Genomic DNA, 24,830 nt, shown 5'->3' on the forward strand with positions numbered 1-24,830 from the left:
GGAATAAAACTAAGAAAAGAGATGAAGGACCTATACTTGGAAACTATAAAACACTGATGAAAGAAATCAAAGATAACAAAAAGAAATGGAATAACATTCCTTGATCTTGGATTGGAAAAAAAAATACATTGTTAAAATGTCTACAGTAGGGGTGCCTGGGTGGCTCAGTGGGTTAAGCCTCTGCCTTTGGCTCAGTCATAATCTCTGGGTCCTCGGATGGAGCCCTGCATCAGGCTTTCTGCTCAGCAGGGAGCCTACTCCCCCCGCCCCTGCCTGCCTCTCTGCCTACTTGTGATCTTTCTCTCTGTCAAATAAATAAATAAATCTTTAAAAAAATGTCTGTATTACCCAAAGCAATATACACATTAAAGCAATCCCTATAAAAATTACCAACAGCAGTTTTCACAGAATGGCTAAAATCAACAAGTCAGGAAATGACAGATGCTGGCGAGGATGTGGAGAAAGGGGAACCCTCCTACACTGTTGGTGGGAATGCAAGCTGGTGCAGCCACTCTGGAAAACAGCGTGGAGGTTCCTCAAAATGTTGAAAATAGAACTGCCCTATGACCCAGCAATTGCACTATTGGGTATTTACCCTAAAGATACAAATGTAGTGATCCAAAGGGGCACATGCACCCGAATGTTTATAGCAGCAATGTCCACAATAGCCAAACTATGGAAAGAACCTAGATGTCCATCCACAGATGAATGGATCAAGAAGATGTGGTATATAATCCTAAAATTTGTATGGGAACACAAAAGACCCTAAATACTCAAAAGGAATCTTAAAAAAAGAAAATCAAAGCCTGAGGCATCACAATTCTGGATTTCAAGTTATATTAGAAAGCTGTAGTACTCAAAACAGTATGGTCCTGGCAAAAAAAAGAAAATAGACACATATGTCAATATAACAGATAGAAAATAGCCAAGATATGGAAGCAGTCCAAGGGACCATTGATTGAGGAATGGATAAAGAACAAATGGATAAATTCAGCCCTAAAAAAGAATGAATTATTGCCATTTGCAACAACATGAATGGAGCTAGAGAGTATAATACTAAGTGAAATAAGTCAGTCAGAGAAACAAATACCATATAATTTCACTCATATGTAGAATTTAAGAAACAAAACAAATAAGCAAAGGATAAAAAAAAAAAAAAAGAAGAGAGAAACCAAGAAATGGACTCAACTATACAGAATAAACTGATGGTTTTCAGAGGGAGATGGGAAAGGGGATGAGTGAAATAGGTGATAGGGACTAAGGAGTAAACTTGTCATGAGGAGAACCATGTAATCAAATAAAAACCTAAAAAATTTCTTTATTTAAAAAATTTAAAAATACAAATACCCAGAAAACACAATTTAAGATTCCAGATCAACAGAGTGTAATGTGAGGGAACGCCTATATTTTGTAAAAGAAGCTGATTTTCATACAAAATGGCATTTGATAACCACTATGTGAACTATTTACTAGGTCATATTTCCACAGGATAATTGAGGAAATATAAGACCTGAAAATAAGAATTCGGTTGTTCTTCAGTGGCCTCTGGTCCATGGGGCAAGATTGTTTAGGTATTTTATTATTTTAATAGTAGTCTTGCAGTTTTAAAGATGATGATAAACTGCAACAGATGAAAAAAGTTAATATATATGGAACATTATAGACTTTTCAATCAAAGTGAGAAAAACATAATAATTACATACTTTTCATGAAGGGAGGGATAGTTGAAATATTTCTTATAACCTTTAAAAATTCAAATTAACCATAATAATAAAATGTTTATCTTCTTTTATTCACCACCATCAAAGGTATCTATAGATATATAGATACATTTATATATATATAGATATATATATATATTTGAATTTTAATGAGGTCAATAAATAGTGAATAAGATGTAATAATGAGTGTTCAGATTGTTAGTAAAGGTTATAGAAGTACACAAAACTTTATATGTATTTAGTATAAAGCTCCAAAGTTAAAAAATAAAGGTATCCTAAGACTGGTGTCTTAAGTGTATAATTATTGTACTTTAGTACTTCAGAGTATTCCTTGTTCCTTCTGGGCAGTGGCCAAGACTATTCAAATGGTTCCTTATTTTTGATGGAATAGGTTGATGAATATGTTCTTATGCAACACTTGATTTTTAACTTCTCTTCTTATAACACTACTGTAAACTGCTCTCCCCATAGTCAAATAAGCTTCCATGAAGCTTATTTCAAAGTGTTTTTTTTTTTTTTTGTCATCACTCTTGACCTATCAAAGGCATTGCCATACTTGCTCACTTCTACATTTTAAAAGGTGTTCTTCACTTGATTGCCAGGACATCATCTCTTGGTTCTCCTCCTAGTCACTGCAAATTCTTTTTCATTTGTCTATATTGATTACTCTTCTTCTTTGAATTTTTTAAATAGAAAAATTTCCAAGTTGTAATTCTTGAATCTTTTCTCTTTCCTGTCAATTTTCATTCTCTAGAAACCTGATCTACATCTTGGGCTTAACTAGTATCTATATGTTCAAAACATCTAAATTTACATCTCCATTCTACACTTACTTCCTAAATCCTAACTCATATCTCATATAATCAATTGTTTATTCAATGTCACAATAAATGAACCAAAACTGAAGTCTTAATCTTCCTCCCTAAAGCTTACCTTTTTTAATCTTATTATTTTTCAGGATTCCAAAATTTATTGTTGATGCACCACACCCAGTGCTCCATGCAATACATGCCCTTCATAATACCCACCACCACGCTCAGGCTCAATCAACCCCCTGCCCCCAAACCCTCAGTTTGTTTCTCAGAGTCCACAGTCTCTCATGGTTTGTCTCCCACTCTGATTCCCCCCCCCCCCCAATCACTTCTCCTCTCCATTGCCCAATGTCTTCTATGTTACTCCTTATGATCCACAAGTAAGTGAAACCATATTGATAATTGACTGCCTCTGCTTGTCTTATTTCACTCAGCATAATCGCTTCCAGTACCCTCCATGTTAATACAAAATTTGAGTATTCATCCTTTCTGATGGAGACATAATACTCCATTGTATATGTGGACCATATCTTCTTTATCCATTTGTCTGTTGAAGGGCATCTTGGTTCTTTCCACAGTTTGGCAACTATGGCCATTGCTGCTATGAACATTGGAGTATAGATGACCCTTCTTTTCACTACATCTGTATCTTTGGAGTAAATATCCAGTAGTGCAATTGCAGGGTCCTAGGGTAGCTCTATTTTTTAATTTCTTAAGGAATCTCCACACTATTTTCCAAAGTGGCTGCACCAACTTGCATTCCCACCAGTAGTGTAAGAGGGTTCCCCTTTCTCCACATCTCCCCCAACACTTGTTGTTAACTGTCTTCTTATTTTTGGCCATTCTAATTGGTGTAAGGTGGTATCTCAATGTGCTTTTGATTTGAATCTCCCTGACGGCTAAGGATGATGAACATTTTTTCTTTTTCTTTTTCTTTTTTTAAAAGATTTTATTTATTCATTTGACAGAGAGAGAGATTATAAGTAGGCAGAGCGGCAGGCGGGGGTGGGGTGGGAGGGGAAGCAGGCCCCCTGCTAAGCAGAGAGCCTGATGCGGGGCTCCATCCCAGAACCCTGAGATCATGACCTGAGCCAAAGGCAGAGGCTTTAACCCGCTGAGCCACCAAAGTGCCCTGAAGAACATTTTTTCATGGGTCTGTTAGCCATTTGTATGTCTTATTTGGAGACGACATGAACAGTCGTCTGCCCTTTTGTTGACGTGATTATCTGTTTTGTGTGTGTTGAGTTTGAGAGTTCTTTATAGGTCTTGGATATCAGCCCTTTGTACTTTCATTTGCAAATATCTTCTCCCATTCTGTGGGTTGCCTCTGTTTTGTTGACTGTTTTCTGAATAGACCAATATCCAGTAACGAGATTGAAGCAGTGATCAAAAACCTCCCAAAAAACAAGAGCCCAGGACCTGACAGATTTCCTGGAAAATTCTACCAAACTTTCAAAGAAGAAATAATACCTATACTCCTGAAGCTGTTTCAAAAAATTGAAGCAGAAGGAAAACTTCCAGACTCTTTTTATGAAGCCAGCATTACCCTGATCCCAAAACCAGGCAAAGACCCCACCAAAAAGGAAAATTTCAGACCAATATCCCTGATGAATATGGGTGCCAAGATTCTCAACAAGGTCCTAGCTAATAGGATCCAACAGTACGTTAAAAATATTATCCACCATGACCAGGTGGGATTTATCCATGGGATGCAAGGGTGATTCAACATTTGCAAATCAATCAATGGGATAGAATAAATCAATAAGAGAGAAGAACCACATGGTACTCTCAATTAATGCAGAAAAAGCATTTGACAAGATACAGCATCTGTTCCTGATTAAAACGATTCAAAGGATAGGCATAGAGGAAGCATTCCTCGACTTCATAAAAATCTATCTATGAAAGCCCACAGCGATTATCATCCTCAATGGGGAAAAGCTGACAGCCTTCCCCTGAGATCGGGAAAATGACAAGAATGCCCACTCTTGCCACTCTTGTTTATCATAGTACTAGAAGTCCTAGCGACAACAATCAGACAACAAAAAGAAATAAAAGTCAGGGGTGCCTGGGTGGCTTAGTGGGTTAAAGCCTCTGCCTTCCGCTCAGGTCATGATCCCGGGGTCCTGGGATTGAGCCCCGCATAGGGCTCTCTGCTCAGCAGGGAGCCTGCTTCCTCCTCTCTCTCTGCCTGCCTCTCTGCCTACTTGTGATCTCTGTCTGTCAAATAAGTAAATAAAATCTTTAAAAAAAAAAAAAAAGAAATAAAAGTCATTCAAATTGGCAACGAAGAAGTCAAACTCTCTCCCTTCACAGATGACATGATACTTTATATGGAAAACCCAAAAGACTCCACCCCCAAGCTACTAGAACTCATACAGCAATTCAGTAATGTGGCAGGATAGAAAGTCAATGTACAGAAATAAGTTGCTTTCCTATACACTAACAATGAAAATATAGAAAGGGAAATCAGAGAATATCCATTTACTATAGCACCAAGAACCATAAGGTACCTGGAAATAAACCTAACCAAAGGAGTTAAAAGATCTCTACTCAAAGAACTACAGAACACTCATGAAAGAAATTGAAGAAGACACAAAAAGGTGGAAGAACATTCCATGCTCAAGCATCAGAACAATAAACATTGTTAAAATGTCTATATTGCCTAGAGCAATCTATACTTTCAATGCAATCCCAATCAAAATTCCACCAGCATTTTTCAAAGAGCTGAAACAAACAATCCTGAAATGAGTATGGAACCATAAGAGACCCCAAATTGCTAAGGAAATGTTGAAAAAGAAAAACAAAACTGAGGGCATCATTTTGCCTGATTTCAAGCTTTGCTACAAAGCTGTGATCACCAGCACAGTATGGTACTGGCACAGAAAGAGACACATAGACCAGTGGAAAAGAGTAGAGAGCCCAGATATGGACTCTCAAGTCTATGACCAAATATTCTTCAACAAAGCAGGAAAAAACATACAGTGGAAAAAAGACAGTCTCTTCAATAAATGGTGCTGGGAAAATTGGACAGGTATGTGTGAAAGAATGAAACTCTACCATTCTCCTACACCATACACAAAGATAAATTTGAGATGGATAAAAGACCACAATGTGAGGCAGGAAGCTATGAAAATCCTAGAGGAGAACATAGGCAGTAACCTCTTCGACATTGGCCATGACAACTTCTTTGAAGTTATGTCTCCAAAGGCAAAGGAAACAAAAGTAAAAATGAACTTTTGGGACTTCATCAAGATCAAAAGCTTCGCACAGCAAAAGAAACAGTCACCAAAGCTTACCTTTTTATTCTTTTCTCATCTCAAGAAGGTAACTCTGTCTTTCCAATTGCTCAAGCCTTATATATTGATGTCATTATTGACTCTCTCTTTTTTTAAGTCAACCATGCCAATTCCATTTACATGCCACATCCAATTCAGCCAATATTAGGTCTAGCTTAAAAATGTAATGAGAATTCTATTCATTTTGATCACTGCCAACACTCTAATATAAACTGCCACCATATATCACTCTATTACTCCTAACAGATTTCATTGTTTTTGCCCTTGTCCATCTCTCAGCTTTTTAAAAACACTACACAGATTTACTCTGAAAACTAGCCTAATAATTTCATTATTTAGAACACTTCAATGGTTCCCATTTCTCTTCCTCCTAATCCTATATGATCTTGTCTCCCCATCACTCATCGCACCTTAGCCATGCCAGCTATGTATTGCATACTTGCATACCCCAGACAGACTCTCCCGACCAAGGTAGCACCTTAGGGGTGTATTGGTTCTAACTAAAACACTTCTCCCAGATGTCTGCATTGCCAACTCACATCTCTCTTTGCACAAATCTCAACTTCTTATGATGAAAATGATGACTATTCTACCTGGAAACATACCCTTACCTAACTTTTCCTCGACTTTGACAATCCCAATCTCTAATCTAGATTTTGTTGTTGTTTACTTTGTTTCTTTTTGCATTAACTTTTATCACCTTCCTACATAGTGAATAATTTACTTATATATGATGTTTACTTCTTACAGTGAATGTATTTCTGCTAAAACAAAAGCTATTCGATTCAGTAGCTTGGGGTTTATCCCTTATTTTGTAAATATTTAATTGTATGAACTTAGAAAACTCTTTTGTCCTTTGTGGAAACTGATTTTCTCATTGGTTAAAACTGGAGATTCCACTGGTGCTTTCTAAGTCTCTTCCAACTGTGTCCAACTCTAAGTTTTTTTTTTTTTCTTTTGGCAAAACTCAACTGCATTATAAATTTTAAAATTGGATTTTACTCAACAGGAAGTCTATGAAATTGGCTGTTGGAAACACAAGTGTCCAGTGGTAGCGTTAATAATTAGTTGCTTCACTGAAACTGGATTACTTTTTATAAAAACCTCCCCCCTTTCCCCAGAGATGACTGCATTTTTTCAGGGTAAGCTGTCTTTTCAATTTAATGCATTGTTAAAACCCAAGCAATTATAAAGTTTTTTTTTTTATTGTAATTACATGCTTTATTTGGATTTAGAGTACAGCTACAGAATTGCTGTAAAGATTCTGCATTGAATGCAGGTGGGCTGCAGGATGAGAAACATTTAGTGTACAAATGAAGGAAGTTGTACAATACATGGATATAATTGTGAGGTGTAATTAAAAGATAAATTGAATTTCTAGTCATTGAATTCATTTATCTCATTTCATGTGGAAAATAATAGTTTACCTAAAGATGTTACTTTAATTATCTAAGCAAGAGATTGGTTGAATGATATTCACACTTCTAAAAACAGAGTCCTGTTTTTAGGTTACTTTCAGGAAAATGAAGAACATTTCTTTTTAATCCATAGGATATTATTCCTTTAAAGCTGTTAGCTGAAGGCTGAAATCTCATTTGGAGCATGAGAAATGGGTGGCCATTTCAGCAGGTCTACTGCTCACTTCAGCAGCCTTCTCAAGAACCAGTGGCAGAATCAAATTATCAGAGGTCACGAAAGCCTGCTTTGGGCAATGTGTATCACACTGGAAGCCCATCCTGATGCAGTCATAATTTTTATGAACATTACACATTCAGCCAATAGCTCAAGAGAATTTAAGAATTGAACAGTCCACCCACACCCCAAGTCATAGATTGCTGCCAATTCACAAGACTCTGGGGTCTCACTAAAAACTGACTTGTTAAAAAACACTGAATTTTAGTAATTTATTTAACTTTGAAAGTATTGTTGGCAGACCTGTTCCACTTTAAGTATCTATTTGTAAGTTATTTTGTTCTGATGAAATGACATATACATAAACAGGTATAACTATTTACTTTGTGTAGAGTGCTCTTCATTATAATTCAAAAGATTTATTTCTTAAACAGCATAATTTATGTGATTAGTAATACAAATACTATTTTTATTTAATTCTTCATCAGTGTTTTTATTTTATTTTATTTATTTATTTGACAGAGAGAGATCACATTTGGGCAGAGAGGCAGGCAGAGAGGGAGGAAGGGAAGCAGACTCCCTGCTGAGCAGAGGGCCCAACACGGGACTCGATCCCAGTACCCTGAGATCATGACCCGAGCCAAAGGCAGCGGCTTAACCCACTGAGCCATCCAGGCACCCCTCTTCATCAGTGTTTTATGGCAACTAGATTTTCACTTGAAAAATCCCTATAAATTTGAATTATATTCTCATTCATTGCCCTTTGTAAGCTCATCCCTGAACATATTTGTATATATGAAGCAATTGAAACATAGATAATTTTTGCTTTTGAAAAAAATACAGCAAATTGGAATGATTTACATATATGAATCCTAAATATAAAGATGGAATACATTTAAATATATTTAATATATAAGTGATGAGTCACTAAATTCTACTCCTGAAACTAATATCGATAACTAGAATTTAAATAAAAATTTGAAAAAAGATACATTTAAAAATTTACGAGTACAAGAAATTTTAAAAATGCATTCAAACATTTTCCTTATTATTCAATGCATAGAAGCAAATTTATTTTTTTACTAAATTTATGTTTTTTTAAACAATGAAATAGTTACTTCTTTTCATGTCAAAATCAACTATAGGCAATATTTATTATGATTCACCAGAAGAAAGAGGAAAGAGGCATAAAATAAAAAATCTCTTTCATAATACATATTAGTAAGATCATATATATGACCAGAGCCAAGAGATGTTGTCATTTTTACTTAAGTATTACATAAATATTTGACTAAAGATATATATCTTTTCATTATTTTTGTAAGTTCTCTAGAAGACCTATTATGACCAGTATATTTCACAAGTCACTGCCATCTATTAAAATTTGAAATGATTTTGCCAATGCAGCTTATACCAAAAACTAATACATTTTTAACATGTCTCTTATATAGGGCTACCTTGACTTTTTTTTTTTTTTTTTTTTTTTGCTTAATATTAATAACAGCAATTGCCTATGCTTGAATCCTATGGAACATAGACCTACCTAGACAGGAAGGCTGGGACTAATTAAATACAAAGAGTTCAGCAACTCTTATAACAGCTTATAGCATTGTTGGAGTATCTGCAAAATATGCTTAATTTTATGTTCAAAAACATAAGAATGAGTGAAACAAAAATTAATGTAAAATGTAAAATGCACAAAAGGAATCAGGCAATTTTAAATGTGCTGGTTATGCATCTTCATTAACAATATAATTAATAATTGTCCCTTAATATGTTTAGTTACACTTTCTGTAAAGAAGCATATTAGAAAAAAAATTCACCAAATATTAGCAGAATGAGTTTAGTCATGACCACTAATTATCTATAATAGAACTCTATGAACTCAATTTGTGTTCAGAAATAGGTCTGTAAATACTGGAATCATGCAAATTAGTGTTCATATGGTCTGTAACCTCTTATTAATTCATAATTTTGAGAAATATTTTGTAAAGACAATTGAGGGCTTCTTAAAATATAAATATTATCAAAATTTAGTAATTACATAGTTAAAAGATCCAAATATCCTGCATTAAGATTAATTTGACAAGATTATTATAGAGCTAATCATTTAATTGAGATAGGGAAAAGAGTTGGCCAGTTATAGCAATCTGAGCTGGAAAATTATGTATATTTATTTGTTGAAAGCATGGTATTCAAAACAAAATATTCTGTCACTCTAATCTAGATTTTATTTGTAATCTCTGTCCACTAACTTTAATTATTTGTGCTTCCTTTTGTATGTAATTATTACTGATGAAGACTCTCATTCACCATATTTGAATGTAGTTATTAATGTCAACATAATACTGGCCTCATAAAGTGAATTTGGAAGTACCTTTCTCTTTCTCTATTCTCTGGAAGAATTTATAAGAAAATAGTATTATTTCTTCTCTATGTGTTGAGTCGGATTTAACTTTTCTTTGTGAAATGAATTTTAGTTACTAATTCAATTACTTATTGTAGATCCATTCACATGTCTTATTTTCTGCTTCTTTGGGAAAAAAAGAGTATCAAGTCAAAATAATAAGTAGATAGATATAGATTTTTATGATTTGTCCAAATTTGTAAAGATGTATTGCTATGAATTTAATAGCAAGTTTGAGATAATCACTTTTTTGGTGCATTTCCAAAATATTCAGGTCAGTATTCCTAGAAATAACTGTTTCAAATTCAGAGTTTACTTCTCTGTAGTATTTAATTAAATGATATAATTACAAGAGGTACAACTAGAATGAAGGGTTTTACTGACAAGCACAAATGAATTTTAGAGACTCACTGATGGGAGCATATAGACAACATTTACCAGAAGTTCTCTGCATTCTGAATATCAATGAGTGTATTTTAAGAGGGAATGAAGATCATGGTTTAATCTAGATTGGCATTTAAGCAGTGACTAATTAAGAGACTTCTGTCATATTTATTATATCCCTAAAGTTAATCTTCTAAAAATGGAAATGAATTCACTTTCACCTACTACACTAGCCATTATTTCCATCAACTGGAAGCACTGGCTCCTCAACTTAAGAATCTGAAAGAAAAAAAAATATATTATGTGCTCTATAGCTGTTTATAAATATTACAAAAGATGTCACATAATCATGGCACAATTACCATTTAACACTTAGCCATTTATTCAAGAGTGGCAAGAAAATATCAGTGAAATGGTAATTATGAATCTCTTAAAAGATGTTTTATCTAAAATGTGCATTACCTGACATACATTTATGCATAAAACGCACTCTAGTGCAATATGCATGACAAATAAATTCCGCAGTGGCCATGCAGAGGGACTCCCTACCTCTTCACAGCAAGGCATGTCTGTGCTATATTACTTCTGAGAGTAATAAGATACCATGGAGTTAAAAGAAAGCCTGATAGAAATTTCAGGGCTATGAAATTGACTGTGATCTTTTCCTCCACACAAAGCCTAACAAAACAAAATATAATCATATGGAGTTACTCTGTATTGACAATATTTGCATTTCAGGCCATCATATAGGACCTTCCTATAAAAGTTTCTGAACTTTGATATTTTAAAGAAGCATTTAATAAGTGTTGTAGTCTAGAGTGTGACCTCCAAATTTATATGTTAAAGACTTAACACCCAATATGACAATTTTTGGAGCAGAGGCCTCAAAGAGGCCTCAAAGAGGCCTCAAAGAGGAAAGTGAAGTTAAATGAGATCACAAGCATGAGACCCTAATTCAATATGACTTTTTCTTTACAGAAAAAGTACGAAACACCATTGATGTACTGGCACACACAAAAAAGTCCCTGTGAGGTCACAGCAAGAAGGTGACTATCTACAAACCAAGGAAAAAGATGCCTCAGGTGAGACCAAAACTGCCAACACCTTGATCTTGAACTTCCAGCCTCCAAAACTGTAAGAAAATATATTTCTCTTACTTAAGTCATCCAGACTGTGGTTTTTTGGCCAAAGTAGCCCTAGTAAACTAATGCAATAAGTTAATAATAATGAAATAAAATTAAATAAGATGAAAACCAGTAATATCAGTTTCATAAAATATACCGATGTCAACTTCTCTTTGTTACTGCTTTTTAAAAAAGGATTGTAGCTGAATAAAATTAAGGACTATGGTTTATGCACCTTAATTAATGTTCATCATGTTTCTGTCTTGAATTTATTTTTTAATAAGTTTATGTGATTCCTTATATAATTGTGCTCTGTATGGATTTCCACAAAGCAAGCTTCTCAAGAGTCCTTATGATTTATTTATTTTTTAAAGATTTTATTTATTTATTTGACAGAGATACAACAAGAGAGGGAACACAAGCAGGGATAGTGGCAGAGGGAGAAGCAGGCTTCCCACTGAGCAGGTAGCCCAATGCAGGGCTTGATCCCAGGACCCTGGGATCATGACCCAAACTGAAGGCAGATGCTTAATGACAGAGCCACCCAGGTGCCCCATAAGAGTCCTTATGATTTATATTGAGAGTGAAAATAAATATTCTTTAGAGCAAAGAATCAAATTTAACATAAATAGATCCTTTACTGATGGCTAGATAAGTATTGGTCTTTTATCTCACAATTTTATTGATAAGAAAACTTTATTTTATTGATAAGAAACTTTGACTGCGGAGGATTTGTGGTTAATTGTGTAATGGTGTACTATTGGCCCTACTTATAAAAACTGAACAGTAATGTCAACAGATCAATCTGTCCCATGTGTGACACTATATTTCTTCTCTCTACAAAATGCTGATATTGAAATATTCTCATTCTCATGAATGTAATGAGAAATGGGAAATAATGGGGAAAAAAAGGTAAAAGCTAGTGAGAATTAATAATTTCAGATTTAATTAAGCATAAATTTGTGTTGAAGAATGATGTTTGTTAGAACAATTTTAACCTTGGTCTAGAGCCCTATATTTAATGCTATGATGGTCTTCATTAGTATCATACTAATTTATGAAGTATCTAAGAAGTTGTATGTATACAAATATACAGACTATACAAGAAGTTTTATAGAATAATTTGTGAAACATGTTATGGGGTTATAGAACCAAGAAAGAGTTTTAAGATCTCCCACTGGGTTGAGAGAATCAACAAGAAAAAAAGAAAAAGAAGCAAAGAAATATGAGATTAGATTTATGTGACATACTCTTAAAATTGTCAGTTTTATGATATCCTGCTGGTAAGTAGAAAATTAAATTAGACTCAAATATAAAGGTGACATATTTTAGATTATAAACTGTCACTCTGCTTGCCAGGCAGAATTATATTACTTTTATTTACAGCAATCACAATTTTTTAATTTGATGATGATCTATGAAAATTTCTTTTTATTTTTTTCTACTACTAATGGTGAAGTCTTTGACGTTCTGACAAGCTAAGCTTAATCTCTGTGAAAATTCTACATTTCATGTCTTGGGAAGTTTCCTTGCCAGTGGACAGATGTGTTGGTTAGTCTTGCTCCTAATTATAGAGAAACCCAGGCATATAACTGCTTTTACAATCTTCGTTATTTTAATTTTGTCCACCTACCTGAGATGAGAAAAAAATAAGAAAAACTGCTGGGAAGGATGGAAATATGCCTACATAATACCAAAGCAGTCAGCAGAACACTGAAACATTAGAAATGTGCACCTGTAATACCTCCTCATATTTTTTTTTTAAGATTTTATTTATTTATTTGACACAGAGAGATCAGTAATGGCCAGAGAGGCAGGCAGAGAGAGAGGGGGAAGTGGGCTCCCTGCCGAGCAAGAAGCCCTATGTGGGGCTCGATCCCAGGACCTTTGAGCGGAAGGCAGAGGCTCAACCCACAGAGCCATCCAGGCACCCCGCTCCTCATATTTTTTTAAAAAGTGAAGGATTGGACAAATCAGGTTGTTTGAAATGATTCAGATTGTGTATCTAAGTAAGCTTACTTTTAAATGGCTAAATAACAATAAATGGAGGGATCTTTTAACTCAAACATTTTATCCCCTAAAGGATCTTAAAAGCATTTAGCCTAATCCACCCACTTTTCTGGTGGGAAACATGCTAGAAAATATACAGTGATTTATCTAGGTCACTTAAGTTTTAAGACATAACTAGTTGAACGCTCCATTATGAAGTGATGCCGTATTTATATTTAATTAAATAGATGTAAATATATAAATACTTTTACGAAATCAATGAAACAAGTACCTTATAAATATAATGTGAAAATGCTAATTTATTTGAAAAAATTATTGAGGTATTTTACGTATTTTAAATTCACTTTGAACCAAAAGATACAGCTACATTTTTAATACTTCAGGAAATAATTTTATTATCTTCACATGTTACATTTGCTGATTTTTTTTAAAGAAACAAGTGTAATTTTACATTTAGAAGTGCAATACTCAGAGTTAGTATAGAACAGGTAATGTAATTATGGAAAAATGAAAATATAATATTGCAAAAGTAGCTTCAGAACCTAACTGATGGACTCTTTCCTGCCTTTTTAACTCAGATATATTTACAAAACTGTAGAAAACAATAATACAAGAGAACAATTCTGAATGTCATTTAAAAAATTTTTCAGACACATATTGGTAAAGTTATATAAAGCAATCAAAATGTAAGTGTTCAGAGTGAACCCATTCACTCTGTTTCTACTGCCACCTAACAATAACGTTGACAATGACCCTTTCCCATCTGGGCTTTCTTTGGAAGCAATGTCATTGAGTTAATGTCATTATGAGAGTCTTAAATTTTATATTTCTAATTTTATGCTGAAACTTTTCCTATTAATGTACTTAACACAATTGTTAAACTTTGTTTTAATTTTTCTTAATTGAGAAATTTTCCAAGTATATAATTTTGCATTTCTTTGTGAAGTAAAAGTCAGCTGTCACTAAAGTGTTACCAGCTATAGGATTATTTGATTTATTAATCCTATTTGATATATTTACCTTTCAAAAGGTACAGTGACTGTATTATGAGAAGATTCTGTGAAAATTAATTACAAAATTTTTAAAACCTATGAAGCTTACAGTTTATGAAGTTGCAAAATACTTTATTTTAGTAAAACTAGTAAGATACTCAATGAGTGATTTTCTCATTTCTAATTTCTTTTCTTGGCATTAAGAAATTTATGTATTAGGAGTGCTGAGTGGCTCAGTCAGTTAAGCATCCAACTTTTGGTTTCACTTCAGATCATGATCTCAGGGTCATGAGATGGAGCCCAGCTCATATATCAATTTTATTAATGTAAACTCTATTAACTTTTCATAAACATATTTTCAGTTGCCCATCATTTAAACTCTGAATGCATTTACCTTTAAATACACACATGAGCATTGTGTACTTATAATGATAACCAATGACTAAATGGTAAGAACTTACCAAATATATTCATCCTTAAACAGATTTTGCTCACAATCATAGAAATGTCTAACTAAATGGTTAGGCCTGGTCTCATGCCTTTAAACGTCAAGAAAATGAGATTTGGTTGACCTAGTAGGGTAATATGGAGTACAATGGAGATTCTCCAAAGGAAACATTGCATTTATCCTCCCTTACTCTTCTCCATTAAAGGTCTAGGGCTTGAATACAAGTTATCAACTCAGTTCACTTATTCAGGGCCATTTTTTCTTTTTCTTTTTCTTTTTCTTTTTCTTTTTCTTTTTCTTTTTCTTTTTCTTTCTCTTTTCTTTAAGTAATCTCTAAGCCAACAGGGGGTCCAAACTCAGGACCACAAGATCAAGAGTGAGTTATATCAACTGAGCCATCCAGCTGCCCCTCAACTAAATTCACTTGTAACATACAGAGGATGGGAGCCCAACTGTGAATCACAAAGGGGAGTGCTTTTCATTCAACACCCACAGTATTTACTTTCTTTAACTTTTCAACTTCCTTTTTATGAAGCCAGTATAATGAATTATAACAGAGTTATGCATAGGAGATCAATGATTTTCTTATTTAGATCTATTTGGTCATTATTTGAATTGAGATAGAATACAATGGTTAACAAAACCATTGGTGGATGACTTTTCTGAAAGAATTTCAGGGTCTTGGATGCAAAGATTAAAGAGTAAGGGGATTGATTACAAGAATATGTTAGTAAATCAGGCTTTTTTTTTTTCCCTATTTGCTTTGACCTAGATTTCACATAATTCTCTCTCAATTTTTTCTCATGTATCAATGAATAACAGTGAAGTTGCTGGGAAGAAAAAAGATTTTTTTCTTTGAAAATAGGGACATTTTTTCTTAATAAAATACAAAGATAATGTGAATATTTGAAATGACTCTCAAGCATTTGGTTCAAAATATCTTATTATTAAATCTTCTATTTTTATTTTAGTATTAGAATAAGACTTGTGTTAACACTGAGATAATTACTGTTTTATCTTTCTAGACTTCCATGTCCATGGGAACTAAGTACTATTTTAGCAGGGGCAGGAAGGAGGTCGAATTGGTAAAATGAGAGGGGAAAAAAAAGCTTAAAAATCTGATATGGAGAATCCACAATAAATAATGTGGCTAATCTTCTCTGAATTGATAAATGGAATTTAACTCCAACATTATAAACCCAGAAAGTACATTAAAGTGAATTAGCTTGTGTATAAGGGAGTCATACAATGCTCTACTAATGTCTGTCATTCATTTTAATTCTATGTGCCTTTTAGAGCTATAATCTAAGGATCAGAAGTATGAGGCCATTGTGCTGTTATGCCATTATGCTCTCAAAGCCCCTATGAAACCTGCACTTCAGAGGTGCTTAACAACAGCACTTCAGCAGCACCTTGCCTTATGGGTTTTCAATAAATATTTTATATATTTTCTGTAGGTCTTAAAAATAAACCATGCAAATTACTAAGAGAGAGTTCTCCAAACTGAACAATACGACATTATACAGAAGAAACAGAGCTTTCTTGGAAGGATTTTCACAGTAAAAGTCACTAAAATCTGTGAGCTAGTTTCATTTTCAGTAGCACTGCCTCCAACACCTGTTCCTCTTCTCTACAATTTGATTTAAATTCCGTTCCTGCTTTCTTTCTCTTAATCCCCCCCTCTCTCTCTCCAATTATAAAAGTGGCAGGTCTTCTTTCATTAATCAAGAACTTAGAAAAAATTGTCAACTTAACCATTTTCAATAATTGGATTTGGCAAAAGTAAAGCAGAGAAACACAAGAATCAATGTCTTTAAGTCCATTGCACATGCTCCAACATTACTTTGGCTTGGGCTATTTCCAGTGAAGTTATGTACATTCCTACATGGAACAAGCTGGGTGCTGGTACAACAGAAAACACTGACATCATTTGTCCTGCTCTGAGAGTCTGTTTTCTCCCCTGTTACGAAACTAAGGCAGAGTATTTGGTTTGTGCAGTCACTCTTAGATACTGAAAAGTCGTCTGGTCATTTTGGCCCACAGATGTACCAGTTTAGTCATTTATATATTTATTCCAATGTAAAATTACAATTATCTAAGTTCAAAATTCTCCTTCTTCCAACTTTGCTTTACTTTAAACTGGTTGCCAAAGTGGAAAAGAAGGGGATCATCGGGGTTTGTTTGTTAGTTTATTTGATTTCTATTTTCCCACCTGGCTCATCTACTTTACTACTCCTGTTTGCTAATTCAAGGTTCATAGAAGTGGAAAATAAAGGGGATAAATTGTGAGAAGAACAGATATCTGATGGGAGTGAGCAGGTATAGACACTCTGGGCTTGGCAGGTTATTAAGCTGACATACTCTCACATAGAGTGCTTTGGTAGTATGTCAGATAGAATCCCCAGGGAAAACACTCCTAGATGGAAATTCACACATAGAAAATTTATTACAGTGCATTCCAGAAATGCTCCACAAGAAAATAAAAGAAGCAGAATTAGGTAGAAAGGTTGAGATCTGTTGACGTAGAAGTAGAGATCTGACCTGATTTAGCAAGAAGATCAGATTTTTTTTGCATCAGACATCCTCCAGATAGACCAACATTTCCATGTAGTCCATCCCTGCAGAGGGGACATGAATTTCAACGAAACAGCTCTCTTTAACCTAGGGCATTTCTTATCTAAAGACTCCACTATGAGCCATGGTGATATTAATGAAAAGTTTGACCCTGTGTCCATCAGTGCACAAAAATCTGGATTTCCTACTTCCCCAGTATATATTTGGCTGAATAAATAGCCATAGTTCCCTTTGGGGAAGGAGTAGGTGATCATTCCTGTGGGTAGTTCCTACGGTTGCAGCATCATTTCTCCTTGGGATTTAGTCTCTTTCAGTCACTGAGTTCCAATTATGAGAACTGTTCAGGTCTGGAAACTATCAAGATAGCATGACTTTTGATTACAAAATTGTTTTCCATTTGTGGATCATTTATTCTTGATTTATTTGTATAAATTAAGCCAGAAATTTATTGACTTTATATCTACCTTAGCCTTCAAGATCTTTTAACCATATCCCTAATTCTCAGCAGGACAGACAACCCTGACCACCATACTAACCTTATCACTCATTAGGAACATTGCATCCTCCTTGCTTCTGACTATTAAATGCTGTCATTTGTCCTCTATGACACCGGTGCTACTTTATTCCCATTTTATTAGGGAGCTCAGTTCTGAGAAAATATCACTAGCCATCAGGCCTAACACCCTAGAATCCATTGGAGGTGGGTATTTTGGAGACTCTCCTATCACAGAGAATTTTCCATCTCCAACTCTCTTGACAAATTAATCTCCTCTGAAAGTTTGCTTAGAGTCTTCTATTACCTCTCAATGTAAAGCATTACTGAAAATGACCTTCTACCATCTGATCTATGTGGAACATGTTTCTTTGGACAACTTTCATTGGCTGAGCCAGCCCATTATTTAGCTGACTCAGATTTCTTCAGGTAGATTTTTATCCTTTAAATTCGTAAGTTGAGAGTTGAACACTCCTCTAATGTACTGTCCAAATTCCAAACATGAAGTCCATTTAACTGGAACTGAAGTGGATGAGAGGAATCACCACCTTTCCCTGCCATGGTAGAAGTAGAGCCAGGTAGAACTTTAAACACAAAGCAATTTTCCTTTTAGAAGTCTCTCTAATAGCCAATGCCATTATAATCCTGACTTATTTAACTGGATTTGAGTGACCAAATAAAGAATTCATTAAGTCTAGGCAACCTACTTTGCAATTTTTTTGGTTGTCCAGTATATCTCTTTGGAACACAAAAGTATTGTTATTTGGAGCATTAAGTATACTGGGACAAAAAAAGAGGAAGAGACATTTTAAATTCATGTTATATGTCTTGTAAGAATCTTGAGTAATTAAAGTTTTATCATGGTCACTATCTTATTTAGTGTAAGCATGGTCTCTTTGGTATACTGGAATAATATATCAATGATAGTACTATTAAGAACATAGTTTTATGAAACAATGTTGTAAGTCCTATAAACATTATAATGAGTAGCTAAGCAACCCCTAACTTTCTCTTAATGCTTTATCAGAGGGAAATCCAGGCTTTGTAGGATTTATTATTGGTAGTGTTGTGTAAATTTTAGGACTGTTATCAAAAGTATAACAAGCTTTATCAACTTTCTTTCACTTATGAGCTACATGATTCATATCCTTTCAAGTTAATTGTGTTCTCATTAATTGGTTTGTCAACAATGTTGTGGTTGTAGTGTCATATTAATTATTTTTGTTATTTCATCCAAGTCAGTATACAATAAATATTTTATCTAGAATTTTAGTTCATTTGGCAGCAGGCTCTATTTATCCATTTACTAATCCAGCCATGATATTGGAAACAATAGTATTAAAAAGATGTCTGCTTCCTTTATTTTAATGTATGTTCACCAGGAAGTCTTCTGATCTATAACAGGGTACTGTTATGCCCCAATAATGGGTCCGTGATTAAAGGAGCGAGACTGATACAAAGCAAAAGTCAAGCAAAGCTTTATTTCGCGCCAAGCATCAGGAATCTAACCGAACATTTGGGGTCGCACCTCTTACAAGAGAGGGTGGCCCTTCTCGGTTTCACAGGCTCGCTTTTAAGGGCAAAGGCCCTGCAGTCGGGCCTGGCCACGCACAGGTGGCCAATGAGATTGTAACACACACAGGAAACTCCACAGTGATGCTAGGTAACCAATTGAGTTACAATTTACCCTAGTAGACATTTGAACCAGCCTATTACACCTTGATTGGGATTGGCGCCAAAAGGGCTCCCAGGGAGACAGTATGCATGCCCCCTCACTGATTGGATGTCTCCACCTGGCCTGACCCACCTTTGTATCTTGCCTTTGTTACCTGTAAATCCCCTGGGGGAAGGGGAGCAGGGACAATTTCTAAATAGGTCCTCACAAGTACATGAGCAGAGTGAGTCATGAAAGTGTAAATGACATGTATATATTCTCTTACCAGACCCAGTTTCATAATGTATATGTAAAGTGATATTCTAGCACAAAAATTCATCCATTTTTGAGGGTGCCTGGGTGGCTCAAGTCATTAAGCATCTGCCTTCTGCTCAAGTTATTATCCCCAGGTCCTGGAGTTGAGCCCTGCGTCAGGATTCCTGCTCATACATAACATGAATCTATACTATGAGACTCAATTGTCCCCAGTAGTGTTCCAGGCTTTACCCCACTCCAAGAGCATAACTCTGAATGTCTTTACAGGATTTGTATTGCTTTTTCTAAGGACCAATTAGCTATAATTTTTTAGGAGATGACCCCTCTTATTCTCTTGCTTCTATTTTCTCTTTCAGTGAAAACAGAATAAGGAGAGGCTACCATGATTTACTCTTTTTACTTCCTGTTTTGAATGTAGTGGTTATAAATGTAGATTCATTTCTCCAAATGTTTGATTTAGAGTCATTAAATTTCTAGTATGTCAGCATTGTGTTGTCCTTAATTCTCCTCTTTATTGGTGACTAAATGAAACAAATGTTCAGTATCCAGTCCTACTTCAAGAAACAAGAAAAGTCTCAAACACATAATCTAACCTTACACCTAAAGGAGCTAGAAAAGGACCAGCAAATAAAGCCTAAAGCCAACAGAAGGGAAATAATAAAAATTATTATAAACAATCTACATAAACAATCTACAATCTACATAAACAATCTACAAACAAAAAACAGCAGTAAAATAGATCAATGAAACTAAAAGCATTTTCTCAAAAGAATTAATAAAATTGATAAATCCTTAGCCAGACTTACCAAAAAGAAGAGAAGAAGGACCCAAACAGATAAAATCATGAATCAAAGAGGAGAGATCACAACTAACTCCACAGAAATAAAAACAACGAAAAGAATATTATGAAAAAGTATATGCCAACAAACTGGGCAATCTGGAGGAAATGGATAAAACCTAGAAACTACAATTACAGGAAGAAATAGAAAATTTGAACAGACCCATAACAAGCAAAGAAATTGAATCAGAAATAAAAAAATCTTCCCATAAATAAAAGTCCTGGGCCAGATGGCTTCCCAGGGGAATTCTACTGGACATTTAAAGAAGAGTTAATATCTATTCTTCTCAAACTGTTCCAAAAAAATTGAAATGGAAGGAAAACATCAAAACTCATTCTACAAAGCCAGCATTACCTAGATTCTAAAACCAGACAGAGACCCCGCTAAAAAGGAGAATTACATGCCAATAACCCTGATGAACATAGATGCAAAAATTCTCAACAAGATACTAGCAAATCAAATTCAACAGTACATTAAAAGAATTATTCACCACGATCAAGTGGAATTTTTCCCTGGCTGCAGGGTTGGTTCAGTGTTTACAAATCAGTCACTGTGATATACCACATTAATAAAAGAAATGTAAGAACCATATGATCCTGTCAATAGATGCAGAAAAAGCATCTATTCTTGATAAAAAATAAATAAATAAATAAAGTAGGAATGAATGGCATATACCTCAACATCATAGAGGGCATATATCAAAGACCCACAGTTAATATCATCCTCAATGGAGAAAAACTGAGAGCCTTTCCCCTATGGTCCTATGGTTAGGAGCAAGAGAGGGATGTCTACTTTCACCATTACTTTTTAACACAGTATGGAAGTCATAGCCTTAGCAATCAGAAAATGAAATAAAAGGCATCCAAATTGGCAAAGAAGAAGTAAATCTTTCAATATTTACAGATGACATGATTATTCTATGTAGATAACCCAAAAACTTCACCAAAAATTTTCTAAAAATAGTACATGAATTCAACAAAGTCTCAGGTTATAAAAGCAACATACAGAAATGTGTTGCATTCTACACACCAATAACAATGCAACAAAAAAAGAAACAGGGAATTGATCCCATTTGCAATTGCACCAAAACCAATAAGATATCTAGGAATAAACCTAACCAAAGTGGGAAAAGATCTGCATTCTGAAAAATATAGAATACTTATGAAAGAAATTGAAGAGGACACAAATGGAAAAACATTCCATGCTCATGGATTGGAAGAATGAACACTGTTTAAAAATGTCTATACAACCCAAAGCAATTACGTATTTAATGAAATACCTACCAAAATGCTGCCAGCAGTTTTCACAGAGCTAAAACAAACAATCCTAAAATTTGTATAGAACCACTAAAGACCCTATATAACCAAAGCAATCCTGAAAAAGAAGAGCAAAACTGGACGATTTCTGGATTTCAAGCTCTATTACAAAGCTGTGGTCATCAAGACAGTATGGAACTGGCACAAAATCAGACATATTGATCAATGGAAGAGAACAGAAAAGCCAGAAATGAACCCACAACTAATCTTCAAAAAGCAGGAAAGAATGTCCAATGGAAAAAAGACAGTCTCTTCAACAAATGGTGTTGGGAAAACTGGGCAGCAATATGCAGAAGAATGAAACTGGACCATTTTCATCCACCATACACAAAAATAAATTCAAAATGGATGAGAGATCTAACTGTGAGACAGGAAAACGTCAAAATCCTAGAGGAGAATACAGACAGCAACTTCTTTGACCTCAGCCATAGCAACTTCATACTAGACATGTCTAGTGGCATGGGAAACAAAAGCAAAAATGAACTATTGGGACTTCATCAAGATAAAAGTCTTCTTCACAGTGAAGGAAGCAATCAACAAAACCAAAAGGCAGCATACAGAATGGTAGAAGATATTTACAAATGACATATCTGATAAAGGGTTATTATATAAAATCTAGTTATTTTTAGTAGTTAGTTTGAACTCTTTGTAGACTTCTTACAGATCAAACTCAACATCCAAAAACAAATAATCCAGTTTAAAAAATCAGAAGAAGACATGAAGAGACAATTTTCCAAGAAAGACATCCACATGGCTAACAGACACATGGAATCATCACTGATCATTAAGGAAATACAAATCAAAACCCACAATGAGATACTACCTCACACCTGTCAGAGTGGCTAAAATTAACAACTGGTATTGGTGAGGATGTGGAGAAAGGGAACCCTCTTGCACTGTTGTGAGAATACAAACTGGTATTTGTATCTCCACTCTGGAGAACAGTATGGAGGTTCCTCAAAAAGTTAAAAATAGAAATACCCTAAACCCAGCAATTGCACTACCAGGTATTTACCCAAAGGATAAAAAAAATACTGACTCAAAGGGATAATTGCACCCTGATGTTTATAGTAGCATTATCAACAATAGCCAAACTATGAAGAGACACCAAATGTCCATCGCCCAATGAGTGGGTAAAGAAGATGTTATACACACACACACACACACACACACACACACACACACTCACACACACAAATGAATATTATTTAGCCATAAAAAAGAATGAAATCTTGCCATTTACAACAATGTGGATGGAGCTAGCATGCATTATGCTAAGTGAAATAAGTTAGAGAAAGACAAATACGATTTCACTCATATGTGGAATTTAAGAAACAAAACATATGAACATACAGGAGAGGGAAAAAGGATAGAGAAAGCAAGACTCTTAAAGATAGAAAACAAACTAAGGTTAATGGAAGGACATGGGTGGGGAATGAGCTAGATGGGTGATAAATATTAAAAAGGACACTTGTCATGAAAACTGGATGATTACGTGAGTGATGAATTACTGAATTCTACTGAAAGCAATATTGCACTATATGTTAACAAACTAAAATTTAAATAAAAATTTAAAAATACTCAGTATTCATCTTACAAGATAAAAACATACAAAGAGGTAGTGGAATATAAAGAAAAGTGCTCAGAATTTAAAAATATTAAGATTATTTTACTTCTCTGAATATTTTTTTTATAAATTTCAAAATGGAAATTATACAATTAATCCTACTTACCTCAAAAAAGATATTGTATATTTTCAGCAAGATAAAATTTTTGAAATTTTATTATAAAATATAGAGGATTATATAAATTTTAGTCATCATTTTATATAAAGTATATAAACAGAAAAAATACATAAAGCTTATGAAGTGCTAGACTGAGTAAATAATAGTTTTGTTTCCAATAACTGAGTATACCATCTCACTGATGTAGTTCTTTTCACTGACCCTAGAGAACTATAGGACATATTTAATCAAAGAAATTTATATAATCACAAATTATACTCTTTAAGAATACATGGAAAATATGGGGCACCTGGGTGACTCAAGGGGCTAAGTGTATAGCTCTTGATTTGGGCTTAGGTCATGATCTCAGGGTCGTGAGACCAAGCCCCACACTGGGGTCTACTGGGCTCCATGCTCAGTGGGGAGTCTGCTTGAGATTCTCTCTCTAGTCCCTGTCCCACTCCTTCTGCCCCTCCTTCTGCTCCCTCTCTCTCTCTCTTAAATAATTTAGGGGGGAAAAATGTGGAAAAAAAAACGTGGAAAACATAACCACCAGGGCAAGACAGATAGTATATAAAATGTTTAACTTAAATACCTATTAAATTCAAAACAAGAATTTGAATACAGGAAAATAAGAACAATAAAAATGAAGAGTGTGGAATAAAAAAAAAAAACAGCTTTCAATCTCTGAGTTTACTATGATAACAAAATGTTGAAACATTCACAACTGATATCTTTTGTGTCCTTTTTTTTTTCTTTTTCAAAGATTTTATTTATTTATTACAGAGAGAGATAGTGAGAGAGAGCATGAGTAAGGGCTGGGAAGAGGGAGAAGGAGGCTTCCCACTGAGCAGGGAGCCCGCTGTGGGGCTTGACCCCTGACTCCAGTATCAAGACCTGAGCCAAAGGCAGATGCTTAACCAACTGAGTCACCCAGGTACCTCTTGAGTACTTCTTTTTTTTTTTTTTTTAAGATTTTATTTATTTATTTATTTGACAGAGATCACAAGAAGGTAGAGAGGGAGGCAGAGAGAAAGAGAGGAGGAAGCAAGCAGAGAGCTTGATGTGGGGCTCGATCCCAGAAGTCATTGCTAGAAGTCAATGCTAGAAGTCATTGCAGGAATGATT

Source organism: Mustela nivalis (assembly GCF_964662115.1).
Source record: "Mustela nivalis genome assembly, chromosome: 12".
Classification (NCBI taxonomy): domain Eukaryota; kingdom Metazoa; phylum Chordata; class Mammalia; order Carnivora; family Mustelidae; genus Mustela; species Mustela nivalis.